This window comes from Sminthopsis crassicaudata, chromosome 6 (assembly GCF_048593235.1).
Source record: "Sminthopsis crassicaudata isolate SCR6 chromosome 6, ASM4859323v1, whole genome shotgun sequence".
NCBI classification, from domain to species: Eukaryota; Metazoa; Chordata; class Mammalia; order Dasyuromorphia; family Dasyuridae; genus Sminthopsis; species Sminthopsis crassicaudata.
Window position 1 is genome coordinate 46,667,376 of NC_133622.1, and position 23,218 is coordinate 46,690,593.

The 23,218-nt window shown below is 32.5% G+C and overlaps 1 protein-coding gene across 19 annotated transcripts in view; it reads left to right on the top strand.

Moving 5' to 3' along the window:
- ADGRL3 (adhesion G protein-coupled receptor L3) overlaps positions 1–23,218 on the top strand; it is a 1,041,133-nt gene that overhangs the window by 517,182 nt on the left and 500,733 nt on the right. The window lies entirely within an intron of this gene.

Here is a 23,218-nt window from a genome sequence, read left to right on the forward strand (position 1 = left end):
TGTTATCCTAAAGCATTAATCTGATTATTTCATTAGACAATAATCTCAAACTGCTAGGTCTAATGAAATAATCAGATTTGTCAGTTTAGCCTCCAAGGTTTTAAATGACTATTTCTGTACAGTGTGATCCCATTTCAAATTATATTCAATAAAGTTTGAATAAAAGGCACCCTATCCTATTGGACATTCAATGAATAACTTTATCATGATTTTGTAGTGATAAAATTCACTTAGAAAAAAGTGAATAAAAATAACTTATGGAAGATTATTGAGAAGCAAGTGACATGGATTGTGCTGGCTGTGCTATGTGTTAACTGTCAGCCCTTCAGCACCTCACTTACCCTCTTTACAATCCCATCTAATTGTCTATAAAGTCATTCACGGGAACTATAGGAGCTCTCTAAATTCTCTTTCATAGATAACATTTTATTATTTCTGTAAATGATTCTTTTCTCAAGATAAATTACTTTGTATCTTTCTGATTTGTTTTCTTTTTGTTTGGATGACTACTTTCTACAAATCACTCAATATTTATTATGATTTAGCTCTTTTTGGGTTTTTTTTTATTAACATGATACCATCTTCAGAAGATAATGATATTCAAGAATGCAAATCCTCTTTTGTACTTAGTCCTCTGCCAATTTTGTTTAAAATTTCCTGAAAATTGACTCCAAATTAAGGCATGACTTAGGGGAAAGGAATTTGCATTTATAATGCCTACTGTGTACTTGGCACTGTGCTAAGCACTTTACAAATATTTCATTTCCTTAACCTCATAAGATAGATGCTGTTATTATTTCTATTTTGCAGATGAGGAAACTGAGACAAGCAAAGGTTGTGATTTGCAAATATCTACTTTAAAACCAGTGTCTGTAGTCTAGAAAAAAAGATAATTTTGCCATTGAGGTGAAGCGACTATAAATAAAGTGTATTTTAACAATTACACAGACACAACTGGGTGTATTCTTAAGGATATTTCTCTGAATATAATCAATGAGGCTTTAGGAAATAATTGTGTTATGCTAGCAGAATGCCTAACTTTGGATTTAGAATTAATAATACTAAACTACATCACAGTGAAGTACAAAGTCAGGGAAATCAGAAGTTGAAGAAGAAGAGAGGGAATTCATTCATAGGGGACAGCTAGCCAGAGAGAATTCCTGGAAATGAGAGAGAGAATGTTTTATTTGAGAAGCAGTCAGGAATCTAGTGATTGAATCAGAGTATATATCATGGAGTAAGGTGGAAGAAGATTAGGAAGGTGGGAGAAGTCATGGTTATAAAAGGTTTTGAATGCCAGTCAGAGGATTTTGTTTCTGGAGGCAATAGGGAGCCCCTGAAGTTTATTGAGTAGTTGTGGCTAAATAAAGGGTGGATTGATGTGGAGAGAGACTAGAGACAGGGAAACCCACCAGCAGGATATTGTAGTAATCAAGGCCTGAGATGATAAGGGAGGAAAGGTGCACTAAACCAGAGAAATGGCAATGTGAGAGAAGGAAGTATATTTAAGAGATATTGCAAAGATGAAATCAATAGACCTTAGCAGTACTCTGTATATGGAGGGAGAGAGATAGTAGAGTCAGGAGGAGGGACTGGAAGGATGATGTTGCCTTCTATGGTAATAGGGGAAATGGAGGAGAATCTTTAGGAGTAAAGATAATGAATTCTGTTTTGAACATACTGAATTTAAAAGGTTTAAGAGAAAGAATGAGGAGTTGGAAATAAGAGATTGGGGATCATAAGGGAAGTCAAGAAAGGAGAGATAATTTTGAGAATCTTAAGCATAAAAAGAAATCCAGGGAGCTAATGAGATGAACAAATGAAAGAAAATAGAGAGAAAAGAGTAGTGGGGCTGCTATAAAACCTTAAAGAATCCCCGTGGCTAGAGGGACATGATCAGGAAGAGGATCCAGTAAAGGAGACAGCATATATGAATATATGCATATATATATATATATATATATATATATATACATTGTTGTTGTCTGTCATTTTAGTCATGTCCAACTCTTTGTGATCCCATTTGAGATTTTTTTTGGCAAACACACTAGAATAGTTTATTTTCTTCTTCAGCTCATTTTAGAGATAAGGAAACTGAGGCAAACAGGACTAAGTGATTTCCCCAGTATTATACAGCTGCTGGATGTGTGAGGTCAGTATTTAACTCAGGAAAATGAGTTTCCCAGACTTCAGGTTTGGCACTCTATCCACTGTACCCCCTCCCTAGCTGTTGTATGTACACATATATTATATTCTGCTGCTTCAGACACTTACTGACTGTGATTCTGGGCAAACCACTTGACTTCTGTCTCAATTATAAATGGCATAAAATAGAGCTAATAGGATAATAATAGTACTTTTTTTTCAGGATTGTCTTTATCAAATGAGATATTTATAAAGCACTTAGCACAATAATTGGCACATAGTAGGTATACTTAATAAATTGTTCCCTTTTTCTTATCCCCTTGTATCTCCCCTCCTTACTCTAATTTAGAGGTAAAAGGATCCACAGGGAAATCATGCTCTTCTCTTTAAAATTTTAATTTCATTCCATCACTTTTGAGAGGAAACAACTAGCTGCCCCCTTTCTAAACTCTTCTCTGCAATATTTCCCCCTTTCTAATATATATATATAAAACCTTTCCTTTTTTTTTTAACCCTTCATCCCTCTTATACAAGTATCACTTTGTTTTTATCCTTTCAAAATCTAACATGGTAGAAAAGGGAAAAAGTGAGATATTGGTTACATTCGGTGAAAAGCACCATTTGTATTCTTTCCCTTCTCTATTCAAACTTCCTCATACTTTTATCTTAGCATTTAAGTTCATGTGAAAACCTGAGATATTTTCTAAGCCCCTGTCACTTATGCCTCTCCCAACCAGAAAGGATTCACATTGAAAACCTTACAGATCTCCCTGCTCAGATCACACTTTTCTCATCTAGTCCCCCTCTTTTCTCTCTTAAAGCTAAGAAACAGGGAGGTTATTCAGCCAGAGTTCTTCATGTTTAGTGGAGTCAATAATGTATTTAGAAGGAAAAAGGTAGATTCAAATACTCTCTGACCTATAATAAATTCTTCTTCAGGGATTAGTTACTTCATTGGTAAATTCAAAGAGCTGAACTAAAGGTTAAGGACCCTTCTAAATGTAAATTTTATGTTGTAGTACTGAAAACTGCTCAATTTACAAATTCATAGAATCATGGAATTTTGAACTTGAACTTTAGAAATATTCCTGTTCAACCCCCTCATTTTATAGATAGGGAACTGAGGCCCAATGAGAGTAAATTATTGTCCCTGGGTGTCACATATCATAAGAGAGGCAGGATTTGAATCAATCCGTTTGACCTTTAAATTTAGTGTCTTTTTCCAAGCTAAAAATAGTGTAGCTAATTTAAGATAATGATTTTATATTTTCAGATGCAGCCCTTGCCCTACCTTCCAAACTTCCCTTTGAAAAATGAAAATCACATGCAAGTGTCAACTTTGAATGAATGATTCTCATGATTAAGTCTTTCCTTCTTCCTTGATTGCCAATATTAAATTTTGTTATTTTCAGTTGAGTAAATAAGAAATAACTATCACCAGTTTCTGTGACACAATTTAGTTATTGCTTTTTATATATTCACCACTATAAAATTAATATTATTTCCAATTAATACTTCCATTCTTAGTGCTAGAAGGGAAAGACAAGTATTGTTTATATTTTGTTCTAGTATACTTGTCAATATAGAATACATTATATGACATGCAATGTTATGTATTGCACAATATCCATCTTTCTCTCTTGATTATAGCATATATGAAAATATTTTATTTACCTACAAGAAAAAAAGAAACAAAATAAGTAAAACAAATAATCGGGTATAGAACAGTTTGTTGGGTTTTTATATCAACAAAAAATGGAGGATGCTAAATATAATGGTGAGAGCAAAATCTACTCAAGTTTTATTGTACCAAAAGGGACAAAGGTGTTTTTAATAAATTAAAAGCTATCCTAATGAGTTTTAGGCTGGTAAATAAATGCAGATTTAAATAATGATACATTTTGGGAACTTTAGCAGTAGTACAAGTCCAAATAGAATATCTAGTATAATGAAAATATCATTTTAGATATTAGGGAATCTGAAGAAAAGACTAATGCTAGCTCAACTAAATAGTAGCTTCCTAGCATTACACAAGTAATGTCACCTGTTTGTCAACTGAAAGGGAAGTTCTCTCAAGTCCCTTTGATGTCAACATTCTGTGATCACATTAAGACTGATAGTGGGAGGAAGAAAACAATGAGATTATTTTTCCTGAATGTATTTAGCTGATTGTAATTCTTTAGAATTCTTGAAGTTAATTTTTTTAATCTTATTTTTTTGTACTTTGTAAATCAAAATTAGATTTTTTTTTTTTTTTAAATTTGCCTTACTATATAATCCTCAAAATATTCTCTACTTCTATGGAAAACTGTCCAATTTGAAGAAAGAATAATGAATAATTTTCTATATCCTAGGTTACCCATTAGTTAGCTAAATTATGATTGAATTTGCCACTTTTTCATTTCTTCATTATTTTTTTCTTGATGTTTGGTTTCCCTATTTTAGAGAATACCCCATCTCTTTATCCATTCTGCTTAAGAAATAACATGAAAATGCAGAAGGTTAAATATCCCAGCTTGACTATACCCTGTTCTTTTTTTGCCTTTCATTTTCTTCTTATTCTCCATCTTCTGTCCTGAAATGGGAATTAAATTGTGGAATTCATTGGTACCATTTCCTTTATTTGCCTTGGTTAAATGAAAGGTCTGTGTGTGTGGAGAAAACAATAAGAAAACTAACCACCCATTAAGAGTATTTCTCAGCAAAGAATCTTTACTTTGTATGCTGCTGACAAATTGTCTTTCTTCCAAGGCATACAATTTCATGCAAGTTGTGGCCAAAAAAGCAGCTTGCCTTCAGTCAAGATTCAGTTTTCCCTTTCACGCTTTTGTTTCTTACCCTTAAAAATACAAAGCACACACTGCTTACTCTTCTTACTGTGGTTTCTCTAAGGGATCAGAAGGGGTAATACACATTTTTCAAGAGCTAAGAGAAATAAGTATTTAATTAAAACAGCCAAATGTTACATGTTTCTACAGGCCTGCTGATTATTAGTTATTTAAAGTCTGAGTTGAATATGGACATAGCTATAAGAACTATGATATATTCCTAGATTGTAGGATATACATATACATATATATATAGTTATATATTCCTAGATTGTATTAAGATTGAATAATATATTAGCATATATGTATAGGGGGAACATTGATATAAATAATTAAAATTTGAAGGTTTTCTCCTTGAAATCACCCCACTCCTTAAGACCCTGTAGATTTTGTAAAATTAGAAACTTTTGGGCAAAAGGGTAAACTTGCAAATTCTTTAAATCATCAAATATCCATCAGCATATAACTCATTGTAATTTGGCAAACATTGAATACCAAGTGAAGCTAGTATCAAGATAGGGAAAGGAAAGAGGAGGCCCTTTGCTGTTAAGGAGGCCCTTTGCTGTTGAATAATTTACCATTTAATAGATTAGATAAAACATATGCACAAAAGCTTGATATAGGAATCGAGAAACACAAACAAAATGAATTGAGAATATTTAGGAGAATTAGGTTTCATGGACACAAATTCCCCTACCTTTTCCTGAACTCTTCAATACAAACAACCTGAGGATTGTGTTTTGTGAATTTTAGCTTAACTAAATGATATATCTCAGTTAAATTTCCATTTGTGAAATCTTTTGTATCTTGTGCAGCACCCAGTTCTGAACCTCTAAAGAAATGTTTGCTCAAATGAAGTGAATTCAGGATTGGTTCCTCTCTCTCCATTTTGATGCCCTGGCAAAGGAATGCATTTCTCTTCCTTGGATTTGGTCTCCTTCTATTTAAGACTATATTAGAAATCAACAACGTAGAAAGGAATGGTTACGAATATATCTTCCTCTCTAGAATAAGATTTTTTTCTTAATTATAGAATTCTAGGTTTGAAAGATACTTTATAGAAATTATTTTTATCAACTCTTTTTATAAGAGGAGATTCTGCCTAGAAAGGATAAATGATATCACAGAATTATATACCTAGTTAGTACCAAAATTGGCACAGGATGGCTTGTATTTTGAGTGTTTACCCAGTGCTCTTTATGTAATACTTCTTCAGAGGTGATTTTTCCAAAGGTTTAGGAAATTGAAATGAAGAAAACATCACAGAGTAATAAAAGTTTCCCTTGACAAATGAAAATTCACTTAATAAGATTTTAAAACTTAGGATAGAAGTGTAAAGTAAGAGATATTTTCATTCTGAGGAAGGCTATTCATTCAGTAAATGTGTAAGTAATCTAAGAAAATAAAACCTTCCATCCTTCAAAATTTGAAACTACACTCTAGCTTTGAATATTTGAAGGTTTTTCAGTTTGGAATGGGAAAATATTTAAGGTGTTATTTAGTCTAACCATCTGCTTTTATTGCTGAGTAAAGAGAGAATCAACAAGTTAAATGCATAGTTTGAGATTGTGCACATGGAAAAATGAGAATAGAAATTCAGGCTCCATTACTTAAAATCCAATATTTTGAGTCCATGCCACTATAATATATTTTGATTGATTTGATTCTTAGAAGTGTGGACTTTTTAAGCATTTGTGAAATGAAAAGATAGCTTAATTGACTAATGGAAAAAAATATAAATTAATTTATTTCAATGTAAAATGAAATTAGCTCATGGATTCTCTAATTTTTCATCTCCTCTGCTATTTAATCCTCAATTCTTTTTTTCAGATGGAGGAGAAGATGGAAGGATATGGTTTTATTTTATCATTAATTTGGGAAAAATGTGGAGATTAAATTTCTTTTATTCACTACTGAAGATTTTGAACTTATTTGTAATTTAAAGTCTTAGATTCCTAAGAACTAAGGCATTAAATCTATGGACATATAACTACACACATATAAACATATATGTGATAGACTCTTCTATCTCTCAACCCAAATTTTCCTAATTCCCTTCCCTTGATTTGCTATTTCCTGTCACTTCCTATTTGGTTCTTAGCTGTTATTAATGTCTGTTAATGTACTGTTATATGCCCAAATTTAAGATCCTTGTCAAGGTAAGTTTTTGCTGGAATGTCAGAAAGGCAACCTATACAAATAATTCATATCTTGAGAGCCATTTTTTCCTCTATAGCAACTGATTAATAACCTACACAAGTTGATAGATCATTCCTATATAAACTACTTTTTTTCCATCTAAATGGCATGTTTAATTAATGGTTGATGGCCTCATTTATTTCATGAGTCTGATTAAATGTCTAAATTTAATCACATCCTGTGCTACTGTAGACATAGAGGTTTTGTTACACTAACATTTAGTTTTTAGAATAGAAATAAAATGGGTAATTACTGAATTTGTTAGTTTTCTTTACATATAAATATTAGATATAGCTGATTTGGAATAATTTGGATTAAATCATTTGTATCTTGAGTACAAGTGAATGACTTCCCAATAATAACATTATTTTTCATCTGCTGGTGCTTAGAATTTGTGTTAATTCATATCCTTGTATTTTTATTCAGATTCTCACTTGGGAAAATCTCTAAATTTAAGTAGAATCATTGTATGTTTTTATAATCAATCTCTACTAACTTTAGATATATCTTATAATCAAAGAAATACATGACATTTCACTGAATAAGCACACTAAAATATAAAAAAATGTATTCTGAATTACAGAGAATGCTTTATGTACATATGGTAGGATCTTGAGGTATATGTTCTTTGTCCAATTTTCAAAAAAAAGTAGAGCTGGTTGTCTGGATGAAGGCATTAACTGAACTCAGGGGATTTGTGTGTTTGTATTTCTTTTTGCTACACAATATGGCTATGTGCATTAATTTTACCATGAAAATGATAAACTGTTTACTCTTTAGGGAGTATCAACCTTTCATCCACCTTCATTTGGCAAATCTTTTCTAATCTCACTTACTATATCTTAGTTTCATATGCTCAACACAGTCAGAATTCTGTTGATATTCATATTACATACTTGCCAACAGTGACTTGGGTTTTTAAAAAGAAAAAGAATCAGGGTTAGCAGAAAAGAAAGAGTGAATCTGTCCAAAAAATAGACCATACAATTTTCCTTAGCTGAATTCCTTCTTTTTTCTCCTCCTCTTTCTCCTTTTTATTTGAAGAACTTGTTAAACAATAAGTTTATCAAGCTAATAGAAAATATTTCAGAAGAGAGAAGTATACTTTGAATTAATATTATCTCGTAAAAGGAGATGCTCATTTCTGTGCTTAGAAAGTCATTGGGAAGGGACATTTTGATTCTCTTTTTTTCTTCAGATGCTGTTACAAAGTGTAGCAAGCTATTAAATATCCAATAAAAAAAAAATCTATCTCTATAATAACTGAGTACTGGGATGATCTGACATGCCTCATAATCCTATATTTTTCTTTAAGTAACTTAAAGAAGAACATGTTTAGTAGAAAATCATTATATTGTTTATAATGCAAAGGGAAGTTAATCCTATTTAATTTGGTGACCACTAATTCCCACATTAAATGGATTTCTACTTGTGATCTGAATCTCATCAGTTGTTAATGCCTCTCCTAAAACAAATTGTGAATGTATAATTATTTTAAATTTATAGAAAGACAAAATTTAAATTTTCCTTAAAATTCTGAAATGCTAGACTCCTAGAAGACTAGTCCAGCCTAAATCTCAGTTATTTAGTTGAGAAATTGGCCTACTCTCTAATGAAATTAGATCTGAGTTCTATTATTTAGCCAAATGGCTGCCTTAAGGAAGTCACTTTGCCTCTCCAGGGTCTTATTATTCTTATGTAAAGGTGTAGTTGAAGCCATTAAGCTTTCTCAACACTTATGTTCTGTGAACTCTTAAAGATTCTTATAGAAAAGGTATAAATCCATTTTTGTTTTTACTAAAATATAAAAATGATTCTAACAATTTTGAAATGATTGACTTTTTCAGCAAATTAAATGGGGTTATGTTCATTACTAGGTTTTTCAGTATAGATATAGGTAATCTATTTTGGGGCAACTCTAATCTTTAGGAAACTTTTTCATACCTCAAACCCAAATTTGATTCTTTACAACCTCTACCTATTGTTTCTGGTTCTGGACTCTGGCATCCAGTAAAATGGGCCTTCTACATGAGAGCCCTTCAGAGATTTGAGAGCTGTTTTTTATATCCTTCTTGAATCTTCTAGTCTAAACTTTCTTTACTTAGTTCTAATATGAGATCAATTCAAAGCCTCCTCTGAAAACTCTTTAGAATTACATTATCAATGTAATATTTAAAATATGGTGCCCAGAATTAAACAGAATTTTTAGATTTGGACTGGTCAAGTATAGAGGACAGAAATAACATCGCCTCCTTATTCTTAGAAACTACAGTTTTCTTAAAGCACTCCAAGAGTGGCTGTTACATTGTGCTTCTAGCTCTTATTTAAATTGCAGTATCCTGAACTCCCCAATAGCCTATATTTGTTAGCCCTAATCATGTAATCTTCACAAGTTAATTCCACCAGCTTCGTGTCATATGCAGATTTAATGAGAGTGTGAAAATAATGATTTCTTTCAAATCACTGGTAAAAATATTAAACAGTACAATTCTCGGAAATACCATGCTGGAGAACTCCTGTCAAGTTGTTATTGCATTGATTTCATCAAGACCTATCAAATTGTATTAAAATCTTTAATTATGTGAGAATTTGGTTAAACTGTGCACATTGGAGAGGGTAGAAGAAAGGGAGAAGTAGATGCAAAATGGCTTGCCTAGTTGGATAGACAGCCTATAGAACTCATCCATAAGTATACATATATTGGATTGATTCTGAGAATATGCTCAAAGTTTCCAACATTATGAGGAGGATTTCCCCTTAACCCAATGGCAAATTTATTGAACTACTTGGCCAAAGGATGAGCAGCCTGAATAGTTTGCAGTTTGCATTGTTGTAGTGAAAGGATGAGATTACAATTTCACTTACTATTAGGTGTAGCTGCGGGATCCTCTAATTCTGTATTTTCATCAAGAAAAGAACTAAGGGCATTTGAAGGACCTTTCTTCTAAGAAATTCTGCCAAGAAGGCACTTGAGGTTTTATCTTGATACAGAAAGATAAAGGATAAATAACACACCCTAGAAGGGGTGTTGTATATAAGTTTTCTGCATCTCCCAAAAGCTAAAACCAGTTCTGTGGCTATATCTCCAAAGTAAACTAGTGTGCTACCGCTGACATCACAGGCTTTTATTCTACTTGTATAGGGAAAAAGAAGTGAGAAAAAATAAATTAGGGAGAGGAAGACTAGATGGGCTACAGCAGTGTAGAAAAAGCCATTAACATTTTGAATGTTAAGGGATGAATTTCAAGGTAGCGGATAGGGAAGGATTCCAAATACTTTCATTAAAAAGTTTTAAAAACAAGTAGCTTATTATACAAACATAGTGATGGAGGGCAGTGTCAATAACAATACATATGCCTAATTTTCTGTCTGAAGAAAATTTTTTAAGAAAATTATGTACCTACACCCCACCCCACCCTCACAGACTCAGGATATTTTTGAGAAAAGTATGATAAGGGACCTGGAAGGCTTTTGTAAATGATATTTTATAACCAATCATACCATCATGATAGCACAATTATTTAAAAAAAGATATGGAGAATGCAAGATTTTCTACTGTGCTTACTATATTGCTTATTGACTGTTATAAAAAAAATCTTTATTTGATTTACAAAATTGTATCCATGCAACAGGGAATTTTTACTTAACAAAATTCCTTAAATAATTTGCTAATTTTTCTCATAGTTAAATTAAGGTTAGTATGTTAACTCTTCCTTTGAAAATGATACTACTTTAGTAACAATGAAATTTGTTGATGTCCCTAATGCATTATGTTATCAAACTTCATAAAGTCATTCAATATAAATTTTATAATTTATGGGAAAATATCCATAATCCATAAACAAAAGTGATTAGCAAAAATTAAGGTTATTATATTCATCCTTTTTCAGTTTTTTTAAAAAAACTATCTTTTATAAAAATAAATTAAAAATAAAAGCTCAAATTTTATCCTTTTATATTATTCTGTTATTATGGTTTAATTCATGATGACCATTTTATTATCATTTTTATCACTATAAAGTTGTTTTCTTATTTAAGCTGTTTTGCATGTTTAAAATGATATTTTTACTTTCTTTGATTTCATAGGAAATAGTTGCATTTTAGGCCAGTCATGATCAGTTTCCTATTTAATCAAACTTTGTTGTATTTTGGTATCTATTGATAAGTCCAGTTTGGTTTCACAAAATTTTTATTTTAAACCAGGCAAACTTACTACTAGAAGTTAGACTATTTAAAAAGAAAACTAGATTATAAAACTAGCAAGTGTATTTCCTGATGGTGTACATCAGATAGTGTTGAGTCTGAAATAAAGCTGTCAAGTGAAAATAATTTGTTTTTAAATCTATCTCTGTCACTGGCTTTTTTGAAATTCTGCACTTTGCAGTGGCAAAGGTTCATTGAAAATGACTTTTTGTGACTGATGAGATATCGATATTTTGTTTTACCTTGGTCAGTCAATAAGGTCAGAAGAGCAAAGTTTATTTGGTTTTTATCAGTATTTTCTTCATGTCAAATACCTATTTAATTAAATTCTCCAGTGTTTAATAAGAATAGACTGGTAGTGTCAGCTTTTCTATAGAGTGATATTAAATCAAAACTTTTGACAATTGATGAAGGCTATCTACAGCAATGTCAATTTAAAAATGTTTCTATTCTACTTATAAGATTTGGGAAGATCAAGTTCTTTCTCTAATAGAAGAGGCAGAAAAAACTGTTTAAGAGCATCTAAATGAGAAAATGGGCATTATAGCTATTATCTTATATTTTTCCCATTGACTCTGAAATTAGTTACAGGTTATTAAAATTCTAATAAAATGCCTAAATCAGTGTGAGGTTATTTACATCATTTAATAAAATTATGTGTTAACAATGTGATCAGATTTGCTGGTTCCACTTCTCAGATTCATATTTGTATTATAATTACTCATCTTGGAAACATGATAAATTTTCTTTGTTCTTTGATATTTTAATAGTTTTTAAATTCAACAGCTTGTAAATTTCAAGAGCAACTTGCAAATTATATTTTTCAAAAGTCTCAAGTAGGAAATATACTAACATTAATCAGAAAGTCCTAATAAGAACATCTAAATAAAAGCGCAAAGTTAACTTATTTGTTTCTTGTGCTAAATGACAACTTCTGTGCTAAAAGACAGACATACAATGTCTTTGAGTCTCAGTTTCTCCTTCTGTGAAATGAGACAATGTGATATCGTGAAAAGAGCTGGGGTTCTAGGGTTCAGATCATGTTTGTGATAACTTGCTAACTGTGTCTTTGGTTCAACTAACCTTCTAGAACCTCAATTAGCTCATCTATAGAATTTAAGTATATGAGTATTGTGATCCTTTGATTTACAGGCTCTTTGCACATCTAACAAATGTAAGATTGCTTTTTTTTTTTTTTTTTAAACTGCCAGGATTTTGGTTTCTAGGGAGAAAGATATTAATGTCTCTGTACATGTTGAATTCTTGAAAAAGATTTCCCGTCTTAAATATCCCTATTTAAAACTGATCTCCTGATGAACTGCCTTTTAGACATTTTGCTACATAAATTCTAAATAAATCCAGTCTATCATGTATTCAAGCATGCTCAATAAATGCTATTTGACTTTAAGCATTTACATCAACCAATCAATATGTTTGGGTAGTGATAGGCACTGGCCTTGTGATTTAATCGATATGGTGAAATTCCAGTTGAGAAACTTTCTCTACTAATACAGACTCGTACCTTTTCTTGCTTTAAAATTTTACAGAATTGTTACAAGACAAAAGTGACCCACTTAGGGTCAGCCAATCACTTCACTGTAAAAGTAGCACTTCAGTCCAAGACTTCCTGGCTAGATACATCATGCAGCGCTGCCTGATTAAATATGAGTTTACTTTTTTTTTTTTTTTAATCTAAGCTGGAAGCAAGATTTTCCCATTCCTTAAATGATTTCATTTATTATATTTTGAATCTCAATGGGCTTTGTGTAGATTTTTGCCCAGACCTTCCCTTTATCCGATATAAATTCATTTAAGACTTCCTTCATTTAATCAGCTCAGTATATCTGAAAATTCTGAATATATCTGAATATTTGAATTTTTCCCTACCCTTATTCCTTTTCTAGCATGTAAAAAAGTTCTTAAAACTCTTCTCTTCTATAAATCCTTCCCTAAGCTATTTATGAGAGAGAGGAGTCAACTTTTAGATTTAACCGTAGCCCACCCACTATGCAGTCCAGATGACAGCTGTATTTATTTTCTGACAGTTTTGTTAATCGTTTGGAGAAATAATTAAATATGAAGTGGCTAAATGATGGCCCACAAGAGTCATTTTCTATAACCATTGTATAAAAACTATCATCATAGTTAAAATAATAACAGGTATTTGTAATCCATACTGAAAAAGAATGTAGGTATTTAGTCAAATAATGAAGGTGGTTATTATTCATTTATTCACTTTTACAAACAGGTAAATACTTGAATAAACTCATATAGGAAAGTATTTTGTTAATTGATATGTTTTCACATCTTTCCATTAACTTTCACTCTTTTATTATATTTTGATCTGAAATGTAAATCTTAGATAGCTAAACTCCTAGAGGGCAGAAATATTATCTATATGATACAGTTGGTAGAATTCAATCTAGTTTCAGGGGTTCAATCAAGGAAGAGTGAAACTGGGTCAAGTCTCTCACATATCTAACACTACTCTTCCTACTCCAACACCATATTTTTATATAGGTAAGTCGTTAGTGAAGAGAAATAAAGGGGGAAGAGATGCCCTGGGAGAAAAAAGAGAGGGATATAGAATGAAATGAAGCCTGCATGTGGAAGAAATGAAGCAAGTTTTATTATCAGATAGCTAAGGTTCTGGATTTTGAATCAAAACTTGAACCTACTATGACTATTTGACAATCAAAATAAGCTGATTGTGCTTCATGTTTTCTTTGTGACCATGAACAAAGTTTACAGGACCTCCGTTTCTTCTGCAAAATGAAAGAATTGGATTATATGATCTTTGAACTGTCTTTCTGTTCTAAATCTATTACCCCCATGATCTGTTCCTTTTACATAGTACAAGACGATAGAGTTTAATTTATATGGCCAAAAAGCAGCTTTCTTTAGCATTTAATTGGACCAATGGGGTATTGTTCTGCTCTATAAGGAAAGCTAATTACTGGACATCTTCATCTGTTTGTTCAACCAGACTGTGTTCACTTCTTGCATTGTGATTTTTGTAGATGATCAGCTATAAAGCCCTTGCAGTGGAAAGATATAAAAAGGGAAGGAGTAATGGGAAGAAAGAAGGAAGCTTTTATAAACTGATTTCTGGGGAAAGATACAAAAGAAAAGAAAAGCATTTGAGTAGTTAATAATTTCTTCTATTTAGATAATTGTATGCATGTGTGTATTCATGTGTATGTGTGTGTATATATACACATACATGTGTTCACAGACACAGATATAAAGGGAGAATTATGCCGTACTACTAATTAGAGAGGAGCTTCTCTGGAGATTCAATTCATTTTAATTCAACAAACATTAAGGATCTACTATGACTAGTTGAACCAACTAATTTCATCGCCAGGTTAGAAGTTAAAAGATCGCTATAAGTACTCAAAGCTTAATCTAGGAATTCTCAGTATTCCTCAACATGGGACCTTATCAATTGGCAGCTTTCTATGGCAGTTAATCACAAAAGATATCCAAAAGATGACAGAATTTTGGAAAGACTTTAATCAATTTTCATTTTATCGTTCTCTTTTTTCCATTGCTAACTATTTTTCCATACACAAAGTGCTTGTTGGTCTCACTCCTGCGTAAGAACTTAAAAGACTAAGATAGACTATATAAATTAATATGCTCCAGATTATAAGGAGTAAATATATATATTTTTTTTAATGAAAAGAGTTTCAAGGTTAAAAATAAATAATCTGAAGAAGCAAGAAGATAACCGTAATCTAAGCCAGAAGCTTGATTATTGGGAGGAAATGTGACGGGGAAGAATGGAGTGAGTAGGTCCATTTAACTGTTGGAGCTGAACACTAGATTTTTTTTGTTGTTGTTGTTGTTTTAAGTAGAAGGAGAAATCGGGTCCTAGGAGGAAGCAGCTGCTTCTGATTTCAGGAAGGATGATGTAAATCCATTGGTAACATCAGAATAATTATCATTGAGAAATAGTCCTCTCCCACTCTCAGCAATTAATTCACCAATTCAAAACTCTCCACTACTAGGACAAGATTGAGTTATGAACACACATTGATAACATAATAATAGTTAATAGCTCACTGATTAAAATGGTGACTACTCTTCCAAGTGTTTTTATTCCAGATGCAGCTAACCTTGATCTAAACTTTCCACTTCTGGTGTCAGTGTTTCCTGCTTAATTTTTTAACTTGACTTCCTTCCAACCAAGAAAATCTTTGTGTTGTTTTTTGCCTTTAATTCTCTTAAGAAGATTAGTAGATTTTCTACTCTCCTTACCCTTATTTCTCAGACTGATTTTTGGGAAAAGGATGATCTAGGTTTCAGGAAAAAAAAAAAAAAAAAAAAACACAAATTCCCTGAAAAATGTTGGAAAAAATTTTTCAAATACAAATAATAATTAGGAGAATAGTAAACTCTTTATAAAACTCAACAACAAGCAGGATGCTTCTACAAAGCTAAAATTTCCTATTTTGGTTTGTTTTGCTGAAACAGGAGTTTAGATAATAAACTCACAGATTATTGAGTGTGGCAAAAGAGGAAGTTTCCATTGGATCTTGATTTGTGTTCTAACACTTTTATTCTGTCTTCTGCTTTCCCACTAACATAATTGCAAGTTACATAGACTTCCAGAAAGACACTTACATTTTGCTTTTTTAACAAACTACTCTTGTCACTGTGGCTAGCATTATTTAATCCTATTAAATTTATTTCCTTTTTGACTTGGGAGTCTTGGCTTAAATTAGTTTATCTTAAGGCGCCAACAACTCTTGAACCATTTTTTTTTTTTTTTTTTTTTTACTTCCTTCTCTGGAGAATTTCATTTATAATTTCCCATGCAAGATTTAATTTTATAACAAAGAGTAATGATACTTTGTACTTGGTAACATCCATCATTCAGCAAGCTCAGAGTGCTTTGCTGATATGATCCTGTGAATCTTTGAACCATTCCAATGAAGCAGATAGATAGATTGCTAGGAAAAATGAGTAGTCCTTTTTTACAGATGGAAAAAATGAGGTTTGAAAAGCTAAGTTCTATAGCAAAAACAAAAAAACAACAGAAAAAATGAAGTGGAGAAGCTTAGGGACTATTTAATATTCAGTGATGATCAGAAGACTGGAGCAAGAACCAAAGATTGTGATCTATCATCCCAAAAGAAATTACAATAAATTGAAATCTGATATTTCAGAACTATTTTCATACTAGATGCACTTTTTAAGTAGTACTACAGAAATTCTTGCTATTTATTTTTATCTTGCAATCAAACCATTCTTTGTTTCTTTCTCTCAATGTTTTTGCTGACTTAAAATAATATACATTAAAAATATGTAGCTGAATAATCTAATATTATAATAGCAAGTGATTTTACATGTGAAATTGTGTTTGAAATGATTTTAGAAAAATCTGAATATTTTTAGCAATTCATTTATATATTAAATATTAAATGGATTTAACTTGTATTGATTTATGTATAAAATGCTAAGCTAGGCATACACATGCATAAAAGATAGTAAATAATATATGATAGATAAATGCTTTCAATTTAATAAGAGACATGGTATATAAACAGATATCTATAATACAAAGCAGTATGTTCTAAATACTATGAGGGCTAATATAAAGCACATTAGGAGTCAGAGTGGAGTGGGAGATGTCACTTTTTGAAAAAAATCATGGGAGGCTTTGTTCAGGAGACTGCTTCTTAAGGGAACTTAGAGGATATAATAGAGACAGTATAATAGGAGCTAATAGGATATATATTCCAGATGAAGGGGCTCTCATAAGCAATTATATTCAGGAAGTAGAAAGTAGACATATTTGGTTATTGAATATGGTTTTTGTAAGGAAATAAATGATGTAATGATTACATGGAACAATTTTAGAGATCCTTGAATGCCAAGCAAAATATATTTTAGATAGTATTAAATAATGGAAAAGAAATTAAAGTATTTTAAAGAAAGATAATTTGTAGCATAGATTAGAAACAAGAAAAAAATGATGTAGACGGATTATTTCATGGTCTAAGTATGTAGTATTAAGAGTCTCAGCTATGGCAGTACTGGGAAAATGGGCAAAAAATAGATAATGACTACATATAAAATGAAAGAGAAAGAAAATCACAAGGTATATATTATATATGCAACACTTACATACATGTATAATAGGGAAGGGAACCCTTTTTTACAACTTTGTTTTAATGAGTTGCCTAGCATAGTGAAAGATTAGATGACTTGTCTTGTCCCTGAGCAGGATTAGAACCAAGTCTGTTTGACTATGAGCCTAAATTTCCATCCATTCCCAGATACTTACTCTATGATTATTGTAGCTGTCATTTATATAGCATTTGAAGTTGTGTAAAGTATTCCTCATCAGTTTAACCTCATAACAACCTTAGTAGGCTAAGTAATGCTTTATCCATCAAGTTATTTCCCCCAGCATTAGTCTGTAATTTCAAAGCAGGACCTATCTATTGAGAGTGACCCCAAAATAAAGGGTAGTAAGGAATAAGCATTTATATATGGTGCCTTCTATATGCTAGGCACTATGCTAAACACTACAAAGATTATCTCTACTTGATCTTTACAAGAATTCTGTGTAGTTGCTGTTATAATTCCTGTTTTATAGATAACATTAGGTAAATAGCAGTCAAATTACTTATTCAGAATTATACAACGAATAAGTGTCTGAAATCAGATTCGAATTCAAGTCTTCTTGATGTCATACCTGGCACTCTATCCACTATACCACCTAGCTGCCCAAAGAATTGTAGAAAGACAATGACAAGATGGAAAGAACTCAGGAGTGATTCTTCAAATTGTTTATCATAAGACAAGATTGTGAAACCAGGACAAGGATGATAGATGGAGAGAACAGTGAGAATTAAGGATCATTGTGAAAGATTTCCTATGACTTCACTTGTGATGACTCCCTTCTGTTTTGCCAGCTATTGAAATGTACTTCATTCTTCAAAGCAGCTCACATTTTAACTCATCCATGAGACCTTTCCTATTTCCCCAGCCAGAAGTAATCATTCCCTTCTCTAAGTTGGCATAGCACCTTTTTCATAGCTCTCATGCATTGATTTCATTCTATTTGTATAATTGTCTTAATCTTCCCACCTAATTATAAGTGCCTTAAAATAAATGACCCTATCTTATTTATTTTATTATCTATTTTGTTTGTTTTCAGTTCTCCCATCACCAACCATAGTACAATGAATTTAAAAAAGGAATGTGAGCCAGAGGATCAAGTCAAGACTTATTTTAACATTGGAAAAATCTATACAGATTTCTTTACATTCAGTCAGTAAGCATCTATTAAGTGCTTACTAACTGTCAGATACTGTGCTAATTACTGGGATATGAAGAAAGGCAAAAAACAGTTCCTGCCCTAAAGGATCTCACAGTCTAATGGCAGAAGACAAAACATAAAAAAGAAGCCAAAACAAGGCAGGGGATGATGGGAGCATGGGGCCATAATGATCTGCAGCTGGATGGGAAATTATGAGATAACTGCCCTGGGCATCCTTTTTCAATGAACATCTGGGAGGAGAACAGAAGGGGGTAATATATAAAGAAATAAAGGCACTCAAGATGGAGTAACAGAGACTGAAAAGGATTGAGAAGACAGGGTAAAGAAAGGCGAAATATCTCTGGAAATGAGAATACCTCCTTTAAGGATGCAGGTGTTAAAGCAAAGTCAGGTGAAAAGAAAGAAGTAAAATTTGAATCTTACATTTTGAAAGGATCTTAGAATTTTATCTTTTTCAGCCTTCCAACCAGTACATAAATCTCTTCTACCATATCTTAAATAAGTGAGATCAGAAACAATGCATGGAAGAATAGGAATCAAGTTGGATTTGGAGCCAAAGGAATAGGCTTCAGATATGATTTTGCTCTTAGTCAACTACATGATCTTGGACCAACCAAGTAGCTTTTTTGACCTTCAGTTTCCTCATCTATTAGGCTAAATGAACCAAGATCCTTCATTCTTCACTTTAAATCTACAATCCTATTCCTAAGTCTAAGAAAACAATCCATTCTTTTACGAAACAAACAACCCCCAATCCCAAACTCGCATTATTAAAAATAACATACTTATTATAAGTTGAAATCTACCTCCTTCTAACTTCTACCTACTGTACTAACCCTGTTCTCTAGAGTAATAAAGTAGAATAACTAGTAACTAGTGTAACAAATCTGGTTCTTTTTCACCTGCTTATCTTTTTTATTTTTGAAAATGAGTTATTTCTTAAAAGTATTTTCTTCTCTGATTTTAAAATTAAACTCTCTTATAGCATGGCTTCTACAAGGGCAGCTAGGTAGCACAGTGGATAGAGTATCTGCTCTGAAGTCAGGATGGCCTGAGTTCATCTCTGGTCTCAGACACTGTGTGACCTTGGACAAGTCACTTAACCTGAATTCTCAGCAAAAAACAAAAAAAAAAGAAACATGTCTTCTTTGTTCTTCATCAGTCTATGTTTCCTTGAGACATATTCTTGTCTATCAATATCATTCAAATTTAACTTAATTGTATTATCTAGTCCTCTGATTTCAAAATGTTTATGTAGCTACTTAATCATCCCTAGTATATTTTGCATTTTCTTTTATTACTCCATTCAAACAAATATCTCGAAAACCAAGCAGTCTTTGGGAAGAAAAACAAGATATAAATATCAGTCATATTAATTAAGGGATGACTTGGTGTGATGGATAGGAAGAACAGACTTCTTAGTCAGGACAATCTGGGTCTTATTCCTGTTTCTTACACATACAGTTTCAGTGACCTTGAACAAGTAATTTAACTTCTCTATGATTTAGTCAAGTTTCCAAGAAATCAATATTGCAGAGAAGACACAGACTTTACTTGGGTTAAGGAAATGTGCCCTCTTGAGAATTGCCTACATTAATGAATTCATGGGTCTAGTCACTATCCTTTCAAAAACAACATATAATAACTTGGTTTTGTGACCATTGATCCAGCTTACATTTTTCCATTGTATCCATAAGGATATCACAAGAAATTTCCTCAGTCTGCCTTTGCCCACTCCATGTAAACAGAAAAGAAATATCAAACTGAGCTTAAATGTGTAAGGTAGAATAAGAAAGTATCTTCAGAGAATGATGGAGGAAGGAGAGAGGGGAAGAGGTATGAGTCTTGTAAACTGCAGAAAATATAGTACAGACTAGTCATCCTAAGTGATGTCTTTGAGAATCCATATGTAATTGAGATGTGATCTATGTGGGGTTCGTCACCAAATGGTGGCAACCAAAAGTTGGGGTTCAGTCATGTGAAGAATTCACAATGGCCATTCTCTTTGGCAAAAAGTAGATTTATTTAGGGGAAGAGATTACAGACAAAATGAAGGGATACAGTAGACACTGAGAATGGTAAATATGAAACAGAGTGGGAGAACATAGGAAAGACAAGTTCTCGGTGGAACTCAAAATTACAGAAAAGGAGAACCCCATGAGTTTGGGGTGAATCCTTATCTGGTGGGCTAAATCCTAAAAGGGACTGAGAACCCTAAAAAAGTCAGCTGTAAATTGAAGTGGGAATTAGGGGAGCTATCACATGGCATGGAGGAAGGGGGAAAGACCACAAGACAGAAAACCAGGTAGGCAGACCCAAAGGAAAGTAGCAGCAAAACCATGGGCCATAAGTTGTTTTAAAGGGAAATTTTAGCCTCAGGGTCTCAATGTAATTTGTATTTCTGATTGGATTACTTTTGAAGGGTGGAACTGAGGAACAAAACTGATCTCCATTATCAGAGCTTCTTCCAGCTTGTCTAACAGGATTTATTTTTATCAATTCTTCCAGTAATCACATAGAACATTGAAGACTTCTACCATTGTTTATACAAAAATGGGATTAGATGAGCATCTGGGTGTAGTAGAGAGAACACTAGATTTGAAGTCAGAAGACCTAAGTTAAAATGTAGATATTAAAAATGTCATAACAATGAATGAATCACATCATCATTTTTTTGGGGGGGAAAGTTTCTTCTGTTAAAATCTGTATTAGGTGACTTCTAAGGTTCCATTCTCTTAGCTCTAAATTTGATATGATGCTATGAACATAATCCTCCATATTTATGTTCTTTGAAACCTATTTCCAAATTTACCATTTCAAAAATGCTAAGTTTATAAAATCATGGAGCCTGATTTTCCACAAAATGTTTCATCTTATAAAAGAGTCAGACATTAAGAGCATCAATTTCATTGTCAGACATGTCCCCGGGGTATAGCAATTTAAAGGAATCCTGCTGGGTAGTGAATCAGGGTGTGTAAGAATGGAGAGAAAGAGATGGCTCCACCAACGGGTTTTTTAAAAAGTACCATATACAATCAGTTTGAAATTCCCACAAGAGAATGAATGCAAAGCTCTTCCTTTCAGTTGCCTCCATTGTTCCTCCTCCACCCTCCTGCCCTCATCTAGGCTGTAAATTATCTTTTTGTGACTTCTTTCCCTTTTACAGCTTCCCAGGTGAGCAGTTTCATTTGTATTTACCTGGCTATAAATATAGGGTGAGAGGGGATAAAGTTTTTCCCTGTCCTCCAGTTTTAATGACTATCTCTTGTCATAGATATTTAGAATGCTTTAAGGGAGAATGAAAATTCTGAAAACGAATTTTACTCTATTGACCTGGAACTCTTGTTATCCAAAAGATCTGATATGGAATGGTGCCCAAAAATCTAATAAAACAATGTTTCATAGGATAAATGTTTTATTCTTCAAAATGCTTTTAATAGGGGCTTAAAGTTGGTGAATTGGAAAGCCAGAAATGGAGATGGTAATGACATAGGGAAAGGACAAAAATTCACCAATTTAGAATCTGTGTGAGGCACACTTCATCCTTTCTTCTACCAATCAGTATAGATATTTGCATTTGAGCATCTTTTACAAGTAATTGTTACTTCACAAATAGTATCAAATGCAAAGCAGGAATGCTGCTTTAAATGATATTGATTTAAAAAAAAAAGATTAATAAGGTGGTTATTTTTTAGAATATCTACTTTAGTAAATATTTATTCAGTTGATTTTAGTGGTTTATGTGTTTGTTTTAACCTTTCATTTTCTCCAGGTAATGTTAGCTCAAATTGCCTTTCACCAAGGTTCTGTGTGCTGTATGATCAAATGGTAGGTGTTTAATTTAAAATAACAAAACATTATTCCTTTGCTGAAGCACACAGATTTGCATTAAGCTCAAGACAGCAAGACAGAAAAAAAGGGAAGTTTAGAATGAAACTTGCCAAGGCTTCTGGCTGTACTTAGCTTTAGAGAGCCTCCACATTCATATCTAAACCCCATGTGCTTTCATGATATGTAGGATCATTCACTGCTCTGAGACCCCCTGATGAGAGAGCCATATGTGCCCAATACCTGCTGTAGGCAAAATGGGGCTGAATTACACATATTATGGATGGCTTAACTCATCATGTTCCTGCTTGTATTAATTTGTCTCAACCACAGTGTTATTTTCTCTCCCCTGTGTTATTTTCTCTCTATTCCTCTTTAGGTTTGGATTTTTCTTTTGCTTATTAAAAAAAAAAAAAAAGAAAGAAAGAAATCCACATTCCCTTTCCCCAAATTTTGAACATCGTTGCAGAAATCTAGCTTACACTGGTCATTTGGCTTCTTCCCAAACTTGCTTTCTCCTTCTTTGTTTATCTTGCTGACATTTCCATGTTTATTCATGAAAAATAACATGGATTTTTACTCCTCTGACACCACAATGAAATTGCTGCTGTGCCAACAATAAGTGTCATTCAAGATATACAGGGATTTCGAGCCATTATAAAATGTCTCTTTCTGAATAAAGAGCTTTATCAAAGTCATAAATCTTATATCTCAAGCT